Raw genomic sequence first — 19,933 nt, 5'->3', positions numbered from 1 at the left:
TCTTTCTTTCTACTAAAGAGTTTGGTGGTTTGCCTAAGTAAACATTGCCTTGGCCAGAAGGGTTGCGGTGAAGAACCCTGCCAGATTTTGAGACTGCTATTACAGGTAACTCAGACTCTAATCCTTCTTTCTAAATCTTCTCATTTCTTTAAAATTTATTTTAAAAACTCCACACATACATTTTCTGTAAAGAGTCTCCTACAAGTTTGTAACATTGAGGAAAATTCCACCATCCCTGTCTTCAAAGTAATGTGATTCATATAGGATAGACTACAGATCCTTTCAAGCTTGTTGGATAAGAAATAGCAGAGACTGATTTGACCTTCTGGCAAAATGGAGCTACTGTTGACCACTTAGTACATGGCCAGGATTTTGAGGTTTCAGCTAGTAAAAAATGCTTTATGTATATATTATATATATATATATATATATTTTTTTTTTTTATTATTTTTTTTTTAATTAGGCAGAGTGAAATCTGTTTAAAAAGAATTTAATCGCCTGAGCTCTGACCCCCATTGTGGAGAGCTGCCTTACAAATTTTATGGCTGTCATTATAGATACGGACTGTGTTCAAAAAAAGTTGGTAATAAAAAGAGGACAAAAACAGCCTCTGTTTTCTATGTATCTTTCACATGTACTCAATCACCAGAAAGCTCTTAGAAAGAGAATCATAGAATAGAGTGTTCTCAAATTTTTTGACCACAAAGACCTTTCAGCAGCAGCACATCTGTATTTTTGGTGAAAAGTAACTTACCATCAGTACAGCAGGCATGTACAGGCAGATCAGAATGATTCTTGATTAGTAAGATTACTGGAAATATGCCTTGTGTCTGTGTGTGTGACATTCTTATCTGCTATTTTTGAAAGAAGAACGTTATGATGTTGAAACCTCATTGTTGCTGGGGAATGATTGCCTGGTATTTTGAGAAGAGCCAGAGAGTGATACTTAGAAATGTGTTATCCCAACTCAGTAATGTTTTTAATAGTCTGATTTTATTTGTATTTTATTTTTATTTTTTTATGTACTATTTCATGTCCATGATACATTTTACAAGTTGGGATGGGCCTTATCCTCAGAAGTTAAAAATATCAACCTTGGTCTGAACTTGCCTAGAGTTTCACTGTGCTCAATACAGAAAACTGATAGCTCTACTGTATAAGAACATTTTAAAACTTTCAATTCTGTTATTTCATTTCTGACTGTATAGGCCTTGTGTGTGGGTATTTTGGGTTTTGTTTAAATAAAATTTAATTGACCTATTTCTGATAAAGGGAAAATACATTTCTGAAATTGTTCTTTTGTGTTTGGCTTTGTAACAGAAATAATAAGTAAAAATAGACTGTTTTATTGAACAAAAAAAAAAATGAATATAATTTCCTTTGGGAGAAAAAAATGCTAGTTAAATTACCAGATGCTGAAATGATGCACATTAAAATATTTTTATATTAATTCAACTTAGCAGGAATTCAGCTCTCTGAATAATTAAACTGAACCTTCCTCAGTGGGCCAGATGGGTTGACATGATAAAGCAGCATGTAGCAAAGGTAATATTTATAATTCAGTGCTCAAAATGTTGAAAATAACTGAATTATTGGGAAAAAAAAATACTTTATATTTAATTATCATAGTAAAGACTTGCAATCCAGCAATTATTTGCAATTGTTCTTGGTAAGTATACTTGTATTAATTTTTATATTTTTTTTTTAAGAAATGGAGTATAAAGACTTGTTACAGTGAACTGAAACTAAGCTAATACAAGAACAGATTAAACTAATTTAGAGGTATTTTTTATTATTATTTTATCATCTAAAAAAGTAATTCAGAATCTTTTACATATTTTCATAGGGTAGTCAGGTGTTCCAAGAATGCAAGAAATTTAACAAACTGACTCCAAAAATGTGGTTATAATGTATCATGCACCTACATGGGACTTCGCACACTAAGTAGTTTAGCATCTGTGTACTTCTAAAAATCAAAGTGACATGGGGAACTTTCACATTTATTTTTAAGTACTTTGCTGGACTGAGGTCTTTGAAAATTTATCAAATTCAATTTCATTTGGTTCACTGGTTACCATTATGGAATAAGAATTTTCATATATCCCTCTCTGATATTTCCCTCCCGCTTTTAAAAACAGTGTGTAGCATGTATGACTTAATGTAGCTTTCTTTGACGTAACTGAAAAGACACCTGCTGACTCTGAATGGAGGTGGAATCCACTCCACAGTATGTTATGGCATGTCTTATGTTGACTGTGTGACATGACTTTTTTTCTGTGGAAATTCAGATGTGAGGAGGGACTGAGAGGGACACTACTAACAAGAAATTGATTGACCTTCAGAAGCAGAAATGCATCCAGACTGTGCAGTAGGAATGGTGAGGTCCCCTGCATGGGCTCAGCTGCACCCCAAGCCTTGTTGCAGGAGACAGACAGGTTTGGAGAGCCAAGTACCAAGACAAGGATCTCCTGTAATGAGGGAGATACATACTAGAAGTCCAGGACGACTGTAAATCTCTCCCTCTGCCCCTGTTAATATTGCTTCAGTTCAGATTCACGCAAGGGCCCTGCTGCAATATTCATTAATACCCTTAAGACCATTAAGGGTACTAACTAATAGCCTATTAATACCATTAAGAAAGCATCCAGGTAGGGGCTGCAGAGGGTTGTGCTGTGCAAAGAGAGGTGGGTGCTGAGAGCCCAGGCCAGGGAACAAGGGGAGCACCAAGGCCAGAGGCAGAAATAGGCCATGGCCCCTGCTGAGGGCAGCTGTGGTCAAGGTGAGAGACAGCAGGCAGCAAGAGCTGCCGTACGAGCAGGGAAGAGTATCTTAATGGGGCTACTGGGGAGCAGCATGGAGGCTTAGGAGAAGTAGCTCTGTCAAAAGAAATAGGGTGTATTTCAGATTCAAGGGATGCTTGCTGCTGGAATTTTGTTTAGGCCTTTTTTCTTTGACATTTAAGTCTAATGTAGTTATAAAAGAAGTAACAAGCTTGATTGTAATGAAAATAATTTTAATGAGTATATCAAGTGAGTGCAATTAAAATCTAGGTACATCAATAATGTGCCATTCTAATTAGAAGTAAAGTGGTTTTTTTTTTTCCAGAGGATGCTTGTATGGTTTGTAAGTTTTATGTTTTTGTTGTTGTTGTTGTTGTTTGTTTGTTTGTTTGTTTTGTTGTTCTTGTTGCTTTTTTGTTTTGTTTTGTTTTGTTTTTAAGGGGGGAGGTTGTTGGGTTGTTTTTCTTTTTTTTAAGATTAAATGAAAATATAAATATCAAATGTAAAGTACAAAATACAAATATAAAATAAAAAAGCCAGGGAAGCTCATTGAGCAGTTTATCTTGAGTGTCATCACATGGCACTTGCAGGGCAAGCAGGTGATTAGGCCCAGTCAGCATGGGTCCTGCTTGAAAGACAAGTCCTACTTGATGAACCTGATCTCCTTCTATGACAAAGTAACACACTTAGTGGATGAGGGAAAGGCTGTGGATGTGGTCTACCTTGATTTCAGTAAGGCTTTTGACACCATTCCCCACAACATTCTCCTCAGGAAACTGGCTGCTCATGGCTTGGACTGGCATACACTTCGTAGGGTTAAAAACTGTCTGGATAGCTGGGCCCAAAGAGTTGTGAATGGAGTCAAATCCAGCTGGAGGACAGTCACTAGTGGCGTCCTCCAGGGCTCAGTACTGGGGCCAGTCCTCTTTAACATCTTTATCGATGATCTGGATGAGGGGATTGAGTGCACCCTCAGTAAGTTTGCAGATGACACCAAGTTAGGTGCGTATGTCGATCTGTTCGAGGGTAGAAAGGCTCTGCAGGAGGATCTGGGTAGGCTGGACTGATGGGCTGAGGGCAACTGTTCAACAAGGCCAAGTGTCAGGTCCTGCACCTGGGGCACAACAACCCCAGGCAGAGCTATAGGCTGGGAGATGAGTGGTTGGAAAGCTGCCAGGCAGAGAAGGACCTGGGAGTATTGGTTGATAGTCGGCTGAATATGAGCCAGCAGTGTGCTCAGGTGGCCAAGAAGGCCAACGGCATCCTGGCTTGCATAAGAAGCAGTGTGGCCAGCAGGACTAGGGAAGTGATTGTCCCCCTGTACTCGGCTCTGGTGAGGCCGCACCTCAAGTACTGTGTTCAGTCTTCATTAACGCTCTAGCTGTTTCAGATTGTTAATATTCACCTCAGTAAGTCACCATTTCTCGATCGATAAACAATTTAACTAATTTCGTATATTTTATTCAGAGTACCAGTTTGGGGCCCATTCGCCCAGTAAGCAGCATAGCAATCTGTATGTGTGAGATAGAGAAAACAAGGGACAAAGATGAGATATCACTCCTTGCAGAGCCTTGTTAAAGTAGAGGGGGATTTGTCTGAGCAGAGTTTTGACAAGTGTTCGCTATTGCAGAATTTACATCAGATGCACCACCATGGCAGGAACATGCTCTGGTTCAGTAAAGGTATTGCAGAACACAGACTGTTAGGATTACATTGTTCATATATCCTCAATCCCTGGGATTTTATAAAAGCACAGAGTGTATAAGTGTTTAGTTTTTTTGTTTTTTTTTTTGCCACTATACCACTACTTTCTAAAAGTATTGCACAAATGTTCAAATAGATTTCGCTATCAAAATGCTATTTTTCTGCCAAAAATCAAAATCTTGGAAGACTACAAAACAAATTAGTATCTTGCTGGTATATGTTTTGCTCCATTCTGAAGAAAAAAAATAATGTATATATATATTGACTGGGTAGTGTATAAATGACACATCACAAGAGGAAATGAACTTGGTGTGGAAAAGGAAGACCTTCCAAATTCCAGTTGGTGACAAAGGGGCCTAGATGTTAAATAGTGCAAAGTCTGCTAAATTGCAGGAGGAGTTGAACTATATTGACTCTTTCCCTACACTTTCATTGCCATTCATGAAATTGTAAAGCAAAAAGAAAAGGAAGGGGTAGGCTGAAATTAAATGTAAGAATAATAATCCTGAATACTAGGTGCTGTGGGATTCAGCACTGTGCCTAATAAATAATTATCTGCTGTCTTTGAGCACCCCTCAAAATGAAGTCTTGCTCTTCCATTGATGCAAAAATAAATAAATAAATAAATAAATAAATTGCACCCACTGCTCTGAAACTCATCCCCAGATTTTCTCCTTGTACACTTTAATCAATTAGTGAGTACAAAAGGATTTAAAAGATTTCCAGAAGTGATGGTCTTACATTAAAGACCTTACTGATATTGAAAGAAAACTGGCAGCCTTTTCTAGTCATGCAGTGACAGAAAGTACCTGAGGACAGTGCTCCTGTGAGGAAGAGGGAGAGTCTGGCTCCATATATTCATGTTGTAGTGTTCCCTAGGAGCTCTGTCTGTGCTACGCAGCTTAGCTGGAAAATACTTCACATAAATAACAATTTGTCATTAAAACTGAAGTAGAGAAAGCTAAGGTTACATGAAAAGCATTTAAGCTCTTATCAGGATAGCCAAATATATTTTTCATGTTGGAAAAGCATGTTTAGACATTGAGTAACTGATGTATTTAGTTCTCATAGTGTACTGTAAATGCAGATAGACTTGCTAAGCAAAGACACATGGGCTGAATAGTAACGTGGTTCATCATTTTTCTCCTGAGGTACTGACTACCAACTCGCCCTCCCCTGCCTTGCCAGCAGTCTGTAAGGCTTCTCCTGCATTCCTACGCAAAGTGATGGTGCAAGTTGTTCTACTTATTATTCTTATATTGCCAACACTGCACCTGTCTTTTTTAATGATGTATGACCTTACCTTAGTGGTGGTTAATCTAATGATGGACTAACTCCCTGGAGGTTACAGGCACCATTTGCTGTGTTTCTAGCCAGCAGCCAGCATCAGACGGTGATGAATGTCTTAGGCTTCCCCCCTCGCCCATGCTGACTATGTGCACATTTATTGCAGTCTGAAATTATAGCTATAGCTTCAAAAGCAGCAATTTCTTGGGAAGGCATGCTTTGGTGTCCTATGTCCTATTCACCAATTAGACTGTATTAAAAAGAGAATTCATTAATTCAGGAGAGCATGCAGTGGTGGCTCTTGGATGAAAACAGTGAAGTTCCTGAGGTGAGAAGTAAAGCCAAGCTCTACCACTTAAATATCTCTACAGATTCAGTTAACAGCCTAGACCATCTAATCCCTAGACCACCATAATATGCTTCTGCTAAGTAACCTTCAGCATGATGAAACACCATCTGACTGAAACCTAGCCAAGCAGTTTGAAAATAATCTTCATATAACTTGGAAAAAAGTTTTTATTCTAAAATACTGATGAATATACATCCTGACAGCTAACTAGGAGATAACCTTTAAGATTGAGGAGAAATAGTAAAACTGGCTTAGATTTATCAGGAAAATAACTAACTTTTCCAGTAATATGAAGCACATAACTATGTTCAGCTTTAAATCTTAATTGGTAACTAAACAATGATTATTACTGAGAGTGATTCAAAATCATTTACATACCTGAAATATACTGCTTAAAGTAAAGAAACAGTGTGTTTAAAGCATAGTTTTGCAACATGTGTTTATAATGCTATCATGAAAGATGCTTGCATTTGGAAAATACATGGTCATTGGGTATATGGGAAAACAGTCCTCAACATTCATGGCCACAATATGCACAATGTTTTTTTTTTTATAAAAATATACTACATTTTGCTGATGATTTACTAGCCTGCTTAGTTGTCCTGGCCAGTGTGTCACCTGTTACATTATGGTGTTACTGATTCCAGCCAAGTGCTATTCTGAATTACTTCTGTTATCCTTTCAGGCTAAGTATTTTCCATTTTCTGGTCAGTCTATGTCCTAATGACACTTGAGTTTTCATTGTAAACACTTGCTGTTGCAAATGTAAATTAATATTGTCATTGTGCACTTACAAACTTAGCACTCTGCTATGCGGGTGTTAAATAAAGATATCCTGAACCACTTCTCAACCTGACAGGAAACATATTTTGTCCCAGGGGAAACATATTGTGTTCTAGTGCCCTTTTTTCCACAGAGCTTCCAACTCCTGTTGCAGCTCATTTCACATCACTCATGCTCTATAAAGGGAATCTTTGTGCATAAATATACCAGAAAACAAAAATAAAACAGGAGCCTGCTAGATATATGCTTTAAAAAGCATGCTGCCACAGAAAGCTAGATGAAAAGATAGCAAAGTCTCTCTGGGAGAGACTGACTATGAATGAAGTGATGCTGTTTGCAGTTGTCCCTGTGTGGTCTTATACTAAGTGTTTAAAGACATTTGGTATGATTGTTTCTTAGTGGAAATAGCATGGACTGCTTCAGTGTCTGACATGCAAGGATGCTGACTGCATTAGTTCCTCAAGAAAAGCTGAGTTGAAATGAATTTTTGAGTTACTTTTGAATTTCTTTATTTCTTACTTATTTTCTTTACTATGTTGTTGGTAGATAGAAACTGAATTACGTAGATAACCTCTTTCAGTAGATTTTTTAATGGAACCAGTCAGAGGAGTTTACTGGAAACTCATAGTATTTGATCAACCCAAAACTACTCTGCAGAAGTTTAACTATTTGACTAAAGATATTTATTTTTCAGAGTTTAAATATCAGTTTAATGCTTTCCTTTATCTAGTCAATTTCTGTAATAAACTTTTAGTTCTGTAATAATTGAAGAGCTGATGAAATTCCATTTAAAATATTCCAAAAAATATTGAATATGCAGGTACCCTTAAATGAAAAATTTAAAAATATTGCATTTGATTATTTTTTTAATTTATTTTTATATACTGCATAGTACACTGTAGTCATATACATTGTATATTTTATACACTGTATAATACACTTTAGTCATATCAAAGTATTGATCCAACTGCCTCACAAAGAGCTTTCTGCTGAAAATTCCCTTGCAGTTCATTATGTGTAAAGGTTTTGTAGAAATTTGTTCATATGAATTTTAAATAAGGTTTACATCTGAGGCTTTCCCAGTCAGTTCATGCATAGTATATAAATAGGGAAAATTAGGTAGAAAATAATGAAATTATTCCTGATGAGGTGTTTCCTAAGATTAGCTATTAGTTCTTTCCTCTGACATTTTTTAAGTCTGGCTTTTTTAGTACCTCATTTCTTTTTTATCGGATAGTGTTTTCATGCTGTAGTGTTTTCATGCCTGTGATCATCCCAACTCAATACGTGAAATTTTCAATGTGAAACTTTAAACTGTAAATTATCCAGCAGAGCTAGATTTCTATTAAGTTTCATTGAATAAATTCTCCTAATTTAATTGCAGCTTACACTGAGGGTTATTTGTTTGTATAGAGTAAATAAGGACTACAACAGGGTTTAAATCTTCCAGGAATCTGCTGAAGATAGCAGTATACAGTGCAGTTTATTTCTAATTTAATGGCTTAAAAACCACATTCGGTTCTCATTCTCTAACAGGTTGATGGAGAAGCCCAGGAATAGACAAGACAGTCAGACTGGAAAACATCTACAAAGCTAAGCAAAAAGTGAGAGAACATTTTTAATTCACAGTTTTGCAGTGCTGCTGTTTCTTATGTTATCATGACAAGTACAGGCAAGGAGGGTTGTAAAATCACATCCTTTTTAGGTTCCTACTTCCCAAAGATCATTGGGATGTTAGGTTCAGTCAGACAAGTCAGAAGTCCTGAAATAAATCATTTATTTCTCAGTGTGGTATGAAAAGAGTTCCTCTAGAGGTAGAGAAAAAAAAAAAAAAAAAGTCCACTGAAACATAATGGAATACAATGCAGAGACCTCTACATGTATGTCTCCATGTACATGTGTGTGTAGAGAACACGTACACAAGTGTTTAGAGAACACTGTATCAGACAGATACTGAACAAGCAAATCCTGTTTTGTTTTGTTTTTCCCTTGTCTGTAATAATCCCTTAGACCTTCAACACCAGGAAATTCATTCTTTTCTTCTTTCTTGAAGTAAGCATCCCGAAATCAATACTGCTTTTTTCAGCTCTTCATGGGAGATATACTCTATCCCAATTCCCTTTAAAGAACCTAAAACCAACAGCATGACTACTTAAAGAAATTCTTTTCTGCCCTGCCTCTGTATTGTGGACTACATGGAAGAAACCTCCTGGGCACTCTTTATTCTGAACATCTTTGAAAGAAACAGATACAGTCTGATTACAACTAATCAATCCTCAGAACTGGGATATAAATAATATAATACTTCTCAGTGATGCTATCAATATGACCTTTACAAATTAATGTATTTGTGTCTTTGCAAACAACCCTATTTATGGCTGACCCAATTACTTTAAGAGCTCATTGATTTATATTGTTAGATGGAGAAGTTTAGAGTTGTCTTTAAAGTCAGCTACTCCTCTCCATTATTTTGGACAAATACAATCAGACCTCTTGGTAATCAATATTCAGCAGATTCAGATTTACAATTAGGACAGGGCTTCTGTCAGCACTCAAGAAGGTAAACTATAAAGAAAGCAAAAGAATGAAAAGCTCAAGATCATTTTCTGTGCTTACTGGTGGAGTCATATTATCTGAATATCCCAGCATGGAGAAAAAAAAAAAAAAAAAAAGATAAAGCTGGTGAAGTAATGCTGCCACCTCTTCCCAGCCTTAAACACCCTTAACTCTAAACTTTAATAAATATTTCACTGAGCCCTTATGCATGTTGACTCTCAGCTTTCTCTGGCTAACGATTCAGAGCATCAGACTCACTAGATGGCTTCTCCTCCTGACTTACAGAAGAAACAAGCCTTAACCCAAACACAAGAACTAGATGAGTTTTTAAAGGGTGGGAGAAAACCTTAAATACCACAGCAATATAGGCAAGGGCATGGACTTCAGATGTACCCACTCCATTCTTCCTTTCATGCTTTTTGTTTTCTTTTAAGGAAATCCTAAACCTTACCTCTTCCTGTATATTTCTCCTCTATTAGAAGGTCACAATGGCTCAGAAAAGCTTAGGAGTTGCCTCCAGGGAGACACAGTTTGAGATCACTGTTTTAAAAGGCTATCTAAGCACACCAGTGCTAAGAAAGGTGTTAAATAACTTATTATACTAAACAACTACTGAAAAACAATCACTTCTTTTTACTTGAGCTCCATTTAAAGTAGAAAGATTCCTAGGATTATTATCTACTGTTCTCTGTGCAGATCAGTTACATTTTAGATACATTTTAAGAAAAAAAAAATGTGAAAAAGATTTTCTTTTAAATCTTTATTGTAAGGCATAAATTACTTTAATGACACTTCTTAAAATTGTTTGCATTAATTCTTAATGGCCTTAAAGTCTGTAATAATCTTCACTAGTTAAAAATGTATATAGATGAGGCAACTACAAAAAGCTGTGATGTAGATTCTCTCTAGGGTTGTAAAACTGAATATATCAAAATCAATATATATTTTTTGTTGTTGTATTTTACATGTATGTCTCTCTGAATTTGTTCAGTAACGGTTTCTTGCATACAAAAACAAAATAAACCTACTAGTTGGTTTAAAGCCATGGCCACATTTACATTAAATATAATGTCTCTGATGACAGTCGCAACTGGGCAACCCATGAGTCCTGACCCCAAGGGATAATCCAGCCAATGTGTGTGTGCAAATAAACTGAAAGGCACTCTAGCAACACATGCGCACACACGCCCCAGATCCCATCATGATGAGTTCTCATAATGAGTCAGATCATGCACAGAGGGCTTTGAAGTTTTTTGCTAAAGAAGTAACTGTTTTTTTCAGCTACCAGTAACTCCATTTGATAGCCATAAACTTCCTACTTTGTTGTGATTTGGGACAGCATTGCTCTAGTGACTCAAAAACATGACAATGAATTGTAACATGTAGCAATTCAAAAAGATCTCAGTATAGAGGTGATTAAAATATTAAGCTAAAAATATGAGAGAAATCAGTGTGTGTTTAACAATACCTTCTAAAAAGCCAGCCTTATATAATGCTGGACTGTCACAAGCTCCTTATAAGCAGTGACATTTTAAGAAAAGTTCTGTCCATCTCTCTTCCCATTTACCCTGAAGAATGCTTGCTTTTCCCGTTGCTCTTTTCTGGCATTAATAAAATATCAGAAGAATAGTGAAAAATGCACAGTAGAAGAAGAGAAGTTTGTAATCCCAATTTCTAATGATGAGTTAATACAAGAAAGTCTCTACATTATAAATTATAATTTATTTTTAGAAACTCGAAAACAATTTTGTCATTGGCCACATTAGCAGTTCAGCATTCTCCTACAGGAATATTATGATGCACAGGTTTCTGGAGGCAATCAATAAATGCGGCCGTACTTGAAAAGCATGTTGGACAGGACAACTTCCAGAGGTCCCTTCCAACCTCAACCATTCTGTGATTCTGCAATATATGGACTGTTGAAAAAGGTAGATTAATTAATGGTATCCAACATTAATAACAAATATTGATGATTGCAATTTTAAAACAAAATGTCTCCTCTCCATTTAAATTTCATGAATGGCCTAAACTTTAGAGTTTAAGCAACCTCTATATATGGCATGCTAACTAAGTGTAGGGCTACTTAAAAAGATTGTAATATTAAAAAATATTTCATTTTGAAGGTAGATTTGTCCCAGAATAAATCATGTCATTTGACTTAATTATACAGAACAAGGGCTTACTGTTATTATCTGATTATTAACCCCCACCTGAGTTATTTACATCTCAGTCTTGAGTAATCAGCATAATGACTACCTGCCTGTTGTGGTAATAATTAAGTAGAAAAGCCAGCAACAAAGTAATGAGGTTTTTAATATTCATTTTAGGTCACATATAATGAGCATGAAGTGTAATAGTAGGTCTTGAATATAATGCAATTGAGATTAATTTTTAAGAGGCTTAATTTTCTTCACTTAGATTTTTTTTTCTTTGTTGTCAAGGAGAAGCTAAAATTTTTTAGGAGCAAAATAAACTAAAAGGTCTGATTATAATGTGTAGGACTCTAATGCTTCATCATCATGATATGCCAGAAGATGTAGAGCTTACTTACATAAGCCACGCTTATGCAAGTATACACACACGCTTAACACCGTACACTACCCAGCAAGTCCATGTTGGTGCGAAATGTCACCATTTCAGTTGGTGGCACTTCAGTAATCTGCATTGACTAACGAGTAAAATCAGGAGACAATTTTTGAAATCAATGAGTTTATTCATTTTCAGATTTTTTCCAGCCACCTGAAGTTATGGATGTCTAATATTTATTCAGGTGAGGGTGACACTTCTTAGATTAATATCAGAATAATATCATATAGGGCTGGTTCAGGTAGCAGAGTGGTTTCCAAAGTGAAATGACAGGATTTTGCTGTCTGTGGGCATTGAAAATTAGAATCAATATTTCTCTAAGAAATTTACTGTGAGGTGATAGTACAGCAAATGGCTCTGATATGAAAATATTGAAGCCCGAGCTCATTTTCACTTTAGTTCTGTGGGACTAGCATCTCAAATTCATCTGGAATTCTAGAATTGGTATACAGTTAGGAGCATTACTTACAAGGGTTGGTTTTTCTGGAATATTAAACCATTGCTGTATTGCATTATTTTTCTGCAATTAATCCCAAATTATAGATTTTTCATTATTTCTTAGTATATTCTGCTTTATTCTCAGTGTTGACATTGTGATGAGCATATAATAGGCAATAAATGATAAAGCAACTGACTGTATAAAACAGTTGCTTTTAGAAGACGAGTGGGGTTTTTTGTTTGTTTGTTTCATTTTTTCTGAGCTTCCTGAATTTAGCTTATAATTAACTGTCTACTTTGCATTTGAAGACAAGTCAAAGCAATACATCCAAGCTGCATTAGGGATATATAAAGAAAGACTCTGTTCTTGGTAATGAGTTACCCTGATAGTGCATCCCAAGTATGTTGGCACTATTTGCTACTTTCTTAATAAGTAGTCTTAGGTAAGCGTTATACTTTTCTTGTAAGTATATATATATTTATATATATTTATATATATTTATATATATATATAAATAATATATATAAATTATATTATAAATTATAAATATATATAAATTATATTATATTATATATAAATAATTTATATATAAATATATAAATATATAAATATATAAATATATTTATATATATTTATATATAATATAATATAATATATAATGATATATTATATAATGATAACATAATGATTAAATATATTTTATATATTTTATATATAAGAAATATATGTATTAATATATATTTATTATTTATATATTAATATATATATTTCTTTCCCGAGAGAACTCTTTTTAGATTTTCCAGCTTTATCTGTACCAGTTTTGAAATCATACCTCTTGTTTTCATTTCAACATTTCAAATATATTCACATTGCTTAATTATATTATATTTCTGTTTAAACTCCACCATTGCTGTTGGTTAGTTCAGGCTCACAGACCATGCTAATTATTTACAAATGTTTCCTCTGTGAAAGGAAAAAAAGTAAGTATCAAACATAAATCATTGATGACAATCTTTCATAAGATTCAAAAATCAAAATCTTTGTTTCATTAGAACACCTTCATAAAGGATAAAAGTTAGTGAGAATACACTAAGCTATCTGTGGATTAATAACATAAAGGCTTCAGTATTCTTACTTCATTTTGATCCTGACCCCTTTTAAACATTGATTGACTGTGATCGTTTTCAAAATCTGCTCTGAACCATCTCTTTCTTCAGTGCTCTGAATGAAAGATGAAATTCAGCAAGTCCAATACCAGTTCTCCCTTGAGGGTCTTCTCATCTGGTTTTGTTCTTTGTCTTTTTGTGTAATTTAATTTGTGTATTAAAGGTCAACATGTTTTATTTCTCTACTGATAGGCATTTTGATACGTTTTTGTTTTCTAGTGGAGAATATTACTGAAAGCCTCAGATCTGTAGTAATCAGTCTGTGATAATTACATCAATGCTGGTGAGGCCAATCCAAAGGTTTGGATCGAGGCCAAAAGGAGGAACAAAAGTTATTTGATGTATATGTTAAGGAATATGCACCACCAGGTTATTATAAAATCCTCTGATGTTGCAAATATTTGTGTGTGCTCATACTTTACAAGTATGAGTAATTCATTGATGGTAATGAACCTACTTGTGTCCATTTCATATTGTGTTTGCTTATCCAGGAGTGAAAGTTTATTACTTCGGTCACAGTACAGTTCCTCAAAAAGAATGTTTTAACCTGCTTTTCATATTTCAGTACAGTGATCCTTGCATAAGTCCTTTATGAGAAGACTTATGTCTTTAAACAGAAGGTAATTGTGTCCCCTCCTTTTGATGGACACAAGTTTTACTACCATATTTTAAACCTTCTGTTAGTGGTTTTTTAAGCAAAGTAGATAGAGATGCTCAATAAAGAAAAATACTGTGCTTTAACAATGGTTTTAAAGGAGATCACTCTACATGATGTGTGAAAACTTGAAGGAGAGAGAGAGTGTAGGCAAAGAAGAAAGTAATAATCTTTACTATTTAATCCTATTTTTTTTTAAAATATGTTGTTAAAGATTAAAATGTTTGCAGAAAAGATTAACCACCACCAAAGCTTCAGTAGATGAAGCTAATGTTTAAGACTATCATTTGAATACTTTTTTTTTTTTTTTTTTAAGTATAGCTCTGTCAGCTAAGTATAGTTCAGATTTTTACATTTTTATAGACCATGTGAGTTCCCTGCAGGCACATTTTCTCTTTTCAGTGATTTATATAGTTTGAATTATAGGGGATGATAAGCATTTGCTGTTCAGTAGTGTAGTTAATGCTCAGCCCCCTGGGTAACAAAGCAGTGAAGCATTTACTACTCAGTGGTAGTTCTGCAACAATCAGCAGCAGTGTGACTCTATCACAGTAAATTTACATCGGTACACTTCATCCTCAGGGAGCTGAACATCCACTCAGTGAAAACAACTGGAACAGACATTTTCCAGTTATTTTGGATGACACAACTGGAAAAGTTTACTGTTGTAAGTGAATCAGAAACAGAAATCACAGATGGTACAACATGAAAATTATCAAGATCTTATTTCTCTCCTTTTTTTTTTTTTTTTCTCTAGCATTAAAAAAATAAATAAATGCTCAGACTGGAAAGTTTTTGGAAAGTTGAAAGTTGCAAAACATGCAGCATTGGCAGACCCACTGCAGTTCTGGTGCAGATGCCAAAGGCTCTGGGCCCTTCACTCTGGGCCCTTCACTTAGAAGGAACCTCCTCTCTCAGGTACTTGTTTTATAATGCTTCTGTTTCTGTGACTGTGATGAGAAAATACCAGGGGTTGCCTGAGTGAAGCAATAATAGCACTTCTCTAGCAAGATATTTTTCTTCAGTAGGCAAGAAAACATTTTATAAAGGAAGCCAGTATCATCTCCTTTTAAAAAATGGGGAAACTTGAAGCAAAAAGAGGTTCCAGAAATTGGCCACAGTCCTTCAGGAAGACTGTGACAGAGTAAAAATACATCTGAGGTTCCCTGAGTGTCTGCTTAATGTTTTGACCACTGCAGTCAATGCAGCCCTCTCTCTCTAAAATGCATCTGGAAGCCTCAGGCTGCAGTACAGCCTGCAGTTAGAATAAGGACTGACAAAGTACATTCTTCTCCTGTAAGATATGAAAGATGAGGCAAAGGAATCTGCAGCAGGCAAGATGAGCTTCAGACTAGAAAACAGCAAGAAAGTGCAAAGCAGGATTTTCATAAGTACTCCATCACCAAGGATGCCACTGTGATTGTGAGAAAAGAACCGAAGAGGTGTAACCCTCGGTAGTGAACCCACGGCAGTGAACCGAAGAGGTGTAACCCTGCTTTGGTGACAGGGAGTCCTTAGGTAATGACCATTAAACCTAAACTGCATTTTTAATCCTGACTTGGTCATACAGTAGAGAGACAGTAAATATAAATGTAGGCACCTCAGTGCAATTCTTGGGGCAAGCAGATCTCTGCGGCTGTACATTTGGTTTTACAGCACCAGAGTGCCTGACAGGTTGTCTGCAAGAAGGCTTCATCTGAGAGGCAAGTCAAGTTTCCTGAAGACACTTTGTGCTTGCCTGCCTGCCACAGTACTGAAACAGCATAAGGACATCGTGAAGAGCCTCAGTAAAGCCAACATTGACAAGCAGGCAGAGAAGACTGAGGGGGGAAAAAAAAAAAAAAAAAAAAAAAAAAGCATGATTTGTGTTAAAGTTGTGGATACAGAGCTGCTGACATGTCTTGTCAGTGATAAGAATGTAACCCTAACCTTTAGTTGTTAACAATTAAAAAGCAGCTTGATGTCATTGGAATTGGAATTGTTTTGGATTTAGCAAAAAATAATTAAGATTCGCAAAACTTTCAAAGGGTAGGAATATGATAAATAATGGGGGGAATAATTATAAAAAGAAGAAATGGATAGGCTGAAAATTGTGAGAAAATCCCAGAAGAGCAGTTCCAGTCAGTGCTGTGGTGGGCACGCATCTGCTCGTTGCCATCAGTACACATGAGCAACAACACCCAGCCTGCATCCGACCTTAAAGCCTATGGACACTCAGATAATAATGCAAAGAGGACCATGTACTTACAAGGAGCCTGAAATAACCTATAGAAATGGCAGAGATAAATCTCACATGGTAAAAACACCTGGCCTCCTCGGTCACTCTGGTCCAGAAAATCAAAATTACATTCCAGTCCTAGAAGGAACTCTAAGTTTAAAACAGTGAAATGGAAGGGGAAAAAACAAATAAATAAATAAATAAAATTGAAAAGATAAATGAAAACGTCACACTTCCTTCTAAGAGAAGATGAAGAAGCACTAAACTAATAGCAAACCAACTTACTATGAGGCAGAATAATATTCTCAGCAGCTTCAGGGTTCATGTAACTGACCTAAAGCTCAAAGACAGGTCTCTTGGGAAGAACGATGGCAATATCTGAATAATTTCAGTAGTGATATCAGAAGGAAATTGAGAATAATGAAGGATTTATTATGTCAAGATTCAGAATACATGGTCTCATAAATAAGAGAGGAGCAACTATGGAAGGAAGATATGGTATTCATGTAAGTCTTGGTGCAGATGTATGTAGTACAAAGAATATGTATGGCTTTACATCTGATAAAGCATTTACCTGTGCTATTACCTCAATCCTCTTTCCTGTATTACGGTATGCCTAAGGCAATCAGAGTGAGCTGAGGCATAATGTGGAGTTACACAATGCAAATAAAGGTGATGATGTAGCACAGAGCATCTATTAGAAGTGACAGTGTGTATGATTGAAAGAATGAATATCCTCAACTGAAAGGAAAAAAATATTTCTGAAAACTTTGTGCAACTGAAAGAGAAATCGTTGATTCAATCAGAACGACGCTATACCAGATCACTTTTATAAGCTCTTTCCAGAGCAAAATCACAATGGAAACAATTGTGGATAACGTGCAGCAAAATACATTCCAGGGAATAATCCCATGCTGGCAGAGATTGAACAAAACAGTTTAATAAGACTTCCATCCCTAATTTCTCTCTGCCTATGATTCTTTAAGATAAAGCCACATAATTTGATGTTGTTTACAGCTTTGGAAATATCCAATACCTTCTGATTTACAGCTTGGCCTGCACATAACAAAGTCCAGGTTGCTTGAGGAAGAAAGACACCCTAATCATAACAGCAAGTTTCAGATATTACATTGTCAACTCCAGACCTTCATTCCTATTTATTTATTTGTTTGCTTGTTTACTTACTAAATCTCTGAAATTAAATATACTGATAGGAAATATCAGCATTGGCCAGCCTCCCCTGCAGCCTTTAGTAAATCCTCATATTGAGAAAGTGTAGAACAGCAAAAGTGATATGAAAATATGAGGCAAGATATGGAGTGAAAAGGGTTTGATTTTTTTTTCCATATCCAACTCACCTCTACTTTGTATGTTTTCTCAAAATCCTTTAGGGTTTTTGGAAATAATCTAATGTGTCCTTCCTTTTTGATTCACAATTTACTATGCACTGTTAACTCCATTCCCAACATTTACATGAAAAGAGAAAAATCTTCATTTCTTAACTGTGTTGTGAAGGGGTGGTATCACAGCATTGAATGGGCTGCATGTACATTTCAAGTAGCTAGCAAGGACTGCAGAAACTGTCCTTTGATGGACAATGTGTAACTTTTTCAGGTCTGTAGTATTTCACATGATGTGGATTGACAGAAATCAATCCTTTTGTTTGGAGCACCTCTGACTTACTCATCTGTAGTGGGAATCATTGGCAAGCTAAATTTTTGAGAAAAAGTTCAATGACTGAAGTCCCCAGCTTGGAACTAGCTGTTATGGAAGCGTGTTTGGTCCTATCTCATCTACCTGTAGACATATACATCTTAAAATGAGAAGAATCATCTTCTGAAAGTATTGCTCTCGCTGGTGACTAGTCTAGCCTTGGAGAATGGACACACACAGGCACTTCCATACACCAGTTTATCCATGTATCTGTCAAAAGAGGAATGTCTTCAGATGACTGCAGAGCAGAGCTACAGGCTGGGAGAGGAATGGTTGGAGAGCTGCCAGGCAGAGAAGGACCTGGGAGTGATGGTGGATAGTCAGCTGAATATGAGCCAGCAGTGTGCTCAGGTGGCCAAGAAGGCCAACAGCATCCTGGCTTGCATAAGAAACAGTGTGACCACCAGGGCTAGGGAGGTGATCGTCCCCCTGTACTCAGCTCTGGTGAGGCCGCACCTCTAGTACTGTGTTCAGTTTTGGGCCCCTCGCTACAAGAAGGACATCGAGGTGCTTGAGCGGGTGCAGAGAAGGGCGACGAAGCTGGTGAGGGGCCTGGAGAACAAGTCCTACGAGGAGCGGCTGAGGGAGCTGGGCTTGTTCAGCCTGGAGAAAAGGAGGCTCAGGGGCGACCTTATCACTCTCTATAGGTACCTCAAGGGAGGCTGTAGCGAGGTGGGGGTTGGTCTGTTCTCCCACGTGCCTGGTGACAGGACGAGGGGGAATGGGCTTAAGTTGAGCCAGGGGAGTTTTAGGTTAGATGTTAGGAAGAACTTCTTTACTGAAAGGGTTGTGAGGCATTGGAACAGGCTGCCCAGGGAAGTGGTGGAGTCACCATCCCTGGAAGTCTTCAAAAGACGTTTAGATGTAGAGCTTAGGGATATGGTTTAGTGGGGACTGCTAGTGTTAGGTCAGAGGTTGGACTCGATGATCTTGAGGTCTCTTCCAACCTAGAAATTCTGTGATTCTGTGATTCTGTGACTGAGAGTAAAACTTATCCATCACATTTCAGTAGGTGAAGTCAGATGAGATGAATTTCAGCCAACAACTGGAAGAATTCCAAATTTTTCCTGGGTGGAAAAAAAAAAAAAAATATGGGAAGGCTGAAGTCTGTAACAAAGTTGTGCTAGGCTGCAAGGTTTCAACAGCTGGTTCTCTTAACAGTGCAAGCATGAGAAAAAACATAAAACTAGTAGAAACACTTATAAAAAGCTTTCAAAGATATGTTCATACATGCAAGAATATTTGGGGAAGATGGTTTTCAACAAGAAGCTGACAGATGACACTACTGACTGTTTTGTTAAAGAGCAGCACAGTTGAAGCAATTCATGTGCAATATTAGTTGGTGAATTAGAGATAGAGTTAGCTGTGATTATAACTATGTCAAACCAAAAGCACCAAGACAAATTCCCTGTCCCGCCCCACTGTCAAAAAAATAAAAATAATAAATAAATTAAAAAAAAAATGTACAAAATGGTACATTGAAAACTACACTTTCCAAATGATAGTATTAATGAGCAAAAGGACTTGAATAATATCTCATAAAAAATTAGTACCTAAAATTTTCAACAGATATACAGGAGAGAGGTGAGGGAAGGAGGAAGAATAAGAAAGCAAAGAATAGATATTTTTTTTGTAATAATTCCCAAAATAATGTAATTTTCTATTTTTAGTAAGATTTGAAATAGTATGGGGACTGA

The sequence above is a fragment of the Netta rufina genome (assembly GCF_964035555.1).
Source record: "Netta rufina genome assembly, chromosome: 9".
In the NCBI taxonomy this organism is placed as follows: domain Eukaryota; kingdom Metazoa; phylum Chordata; class Aves; order Anseriformes; family Anatidae; genus Netta; species Netta rufina.
This window is presented reverse-complemented; position numbering follows the sequence as displayed.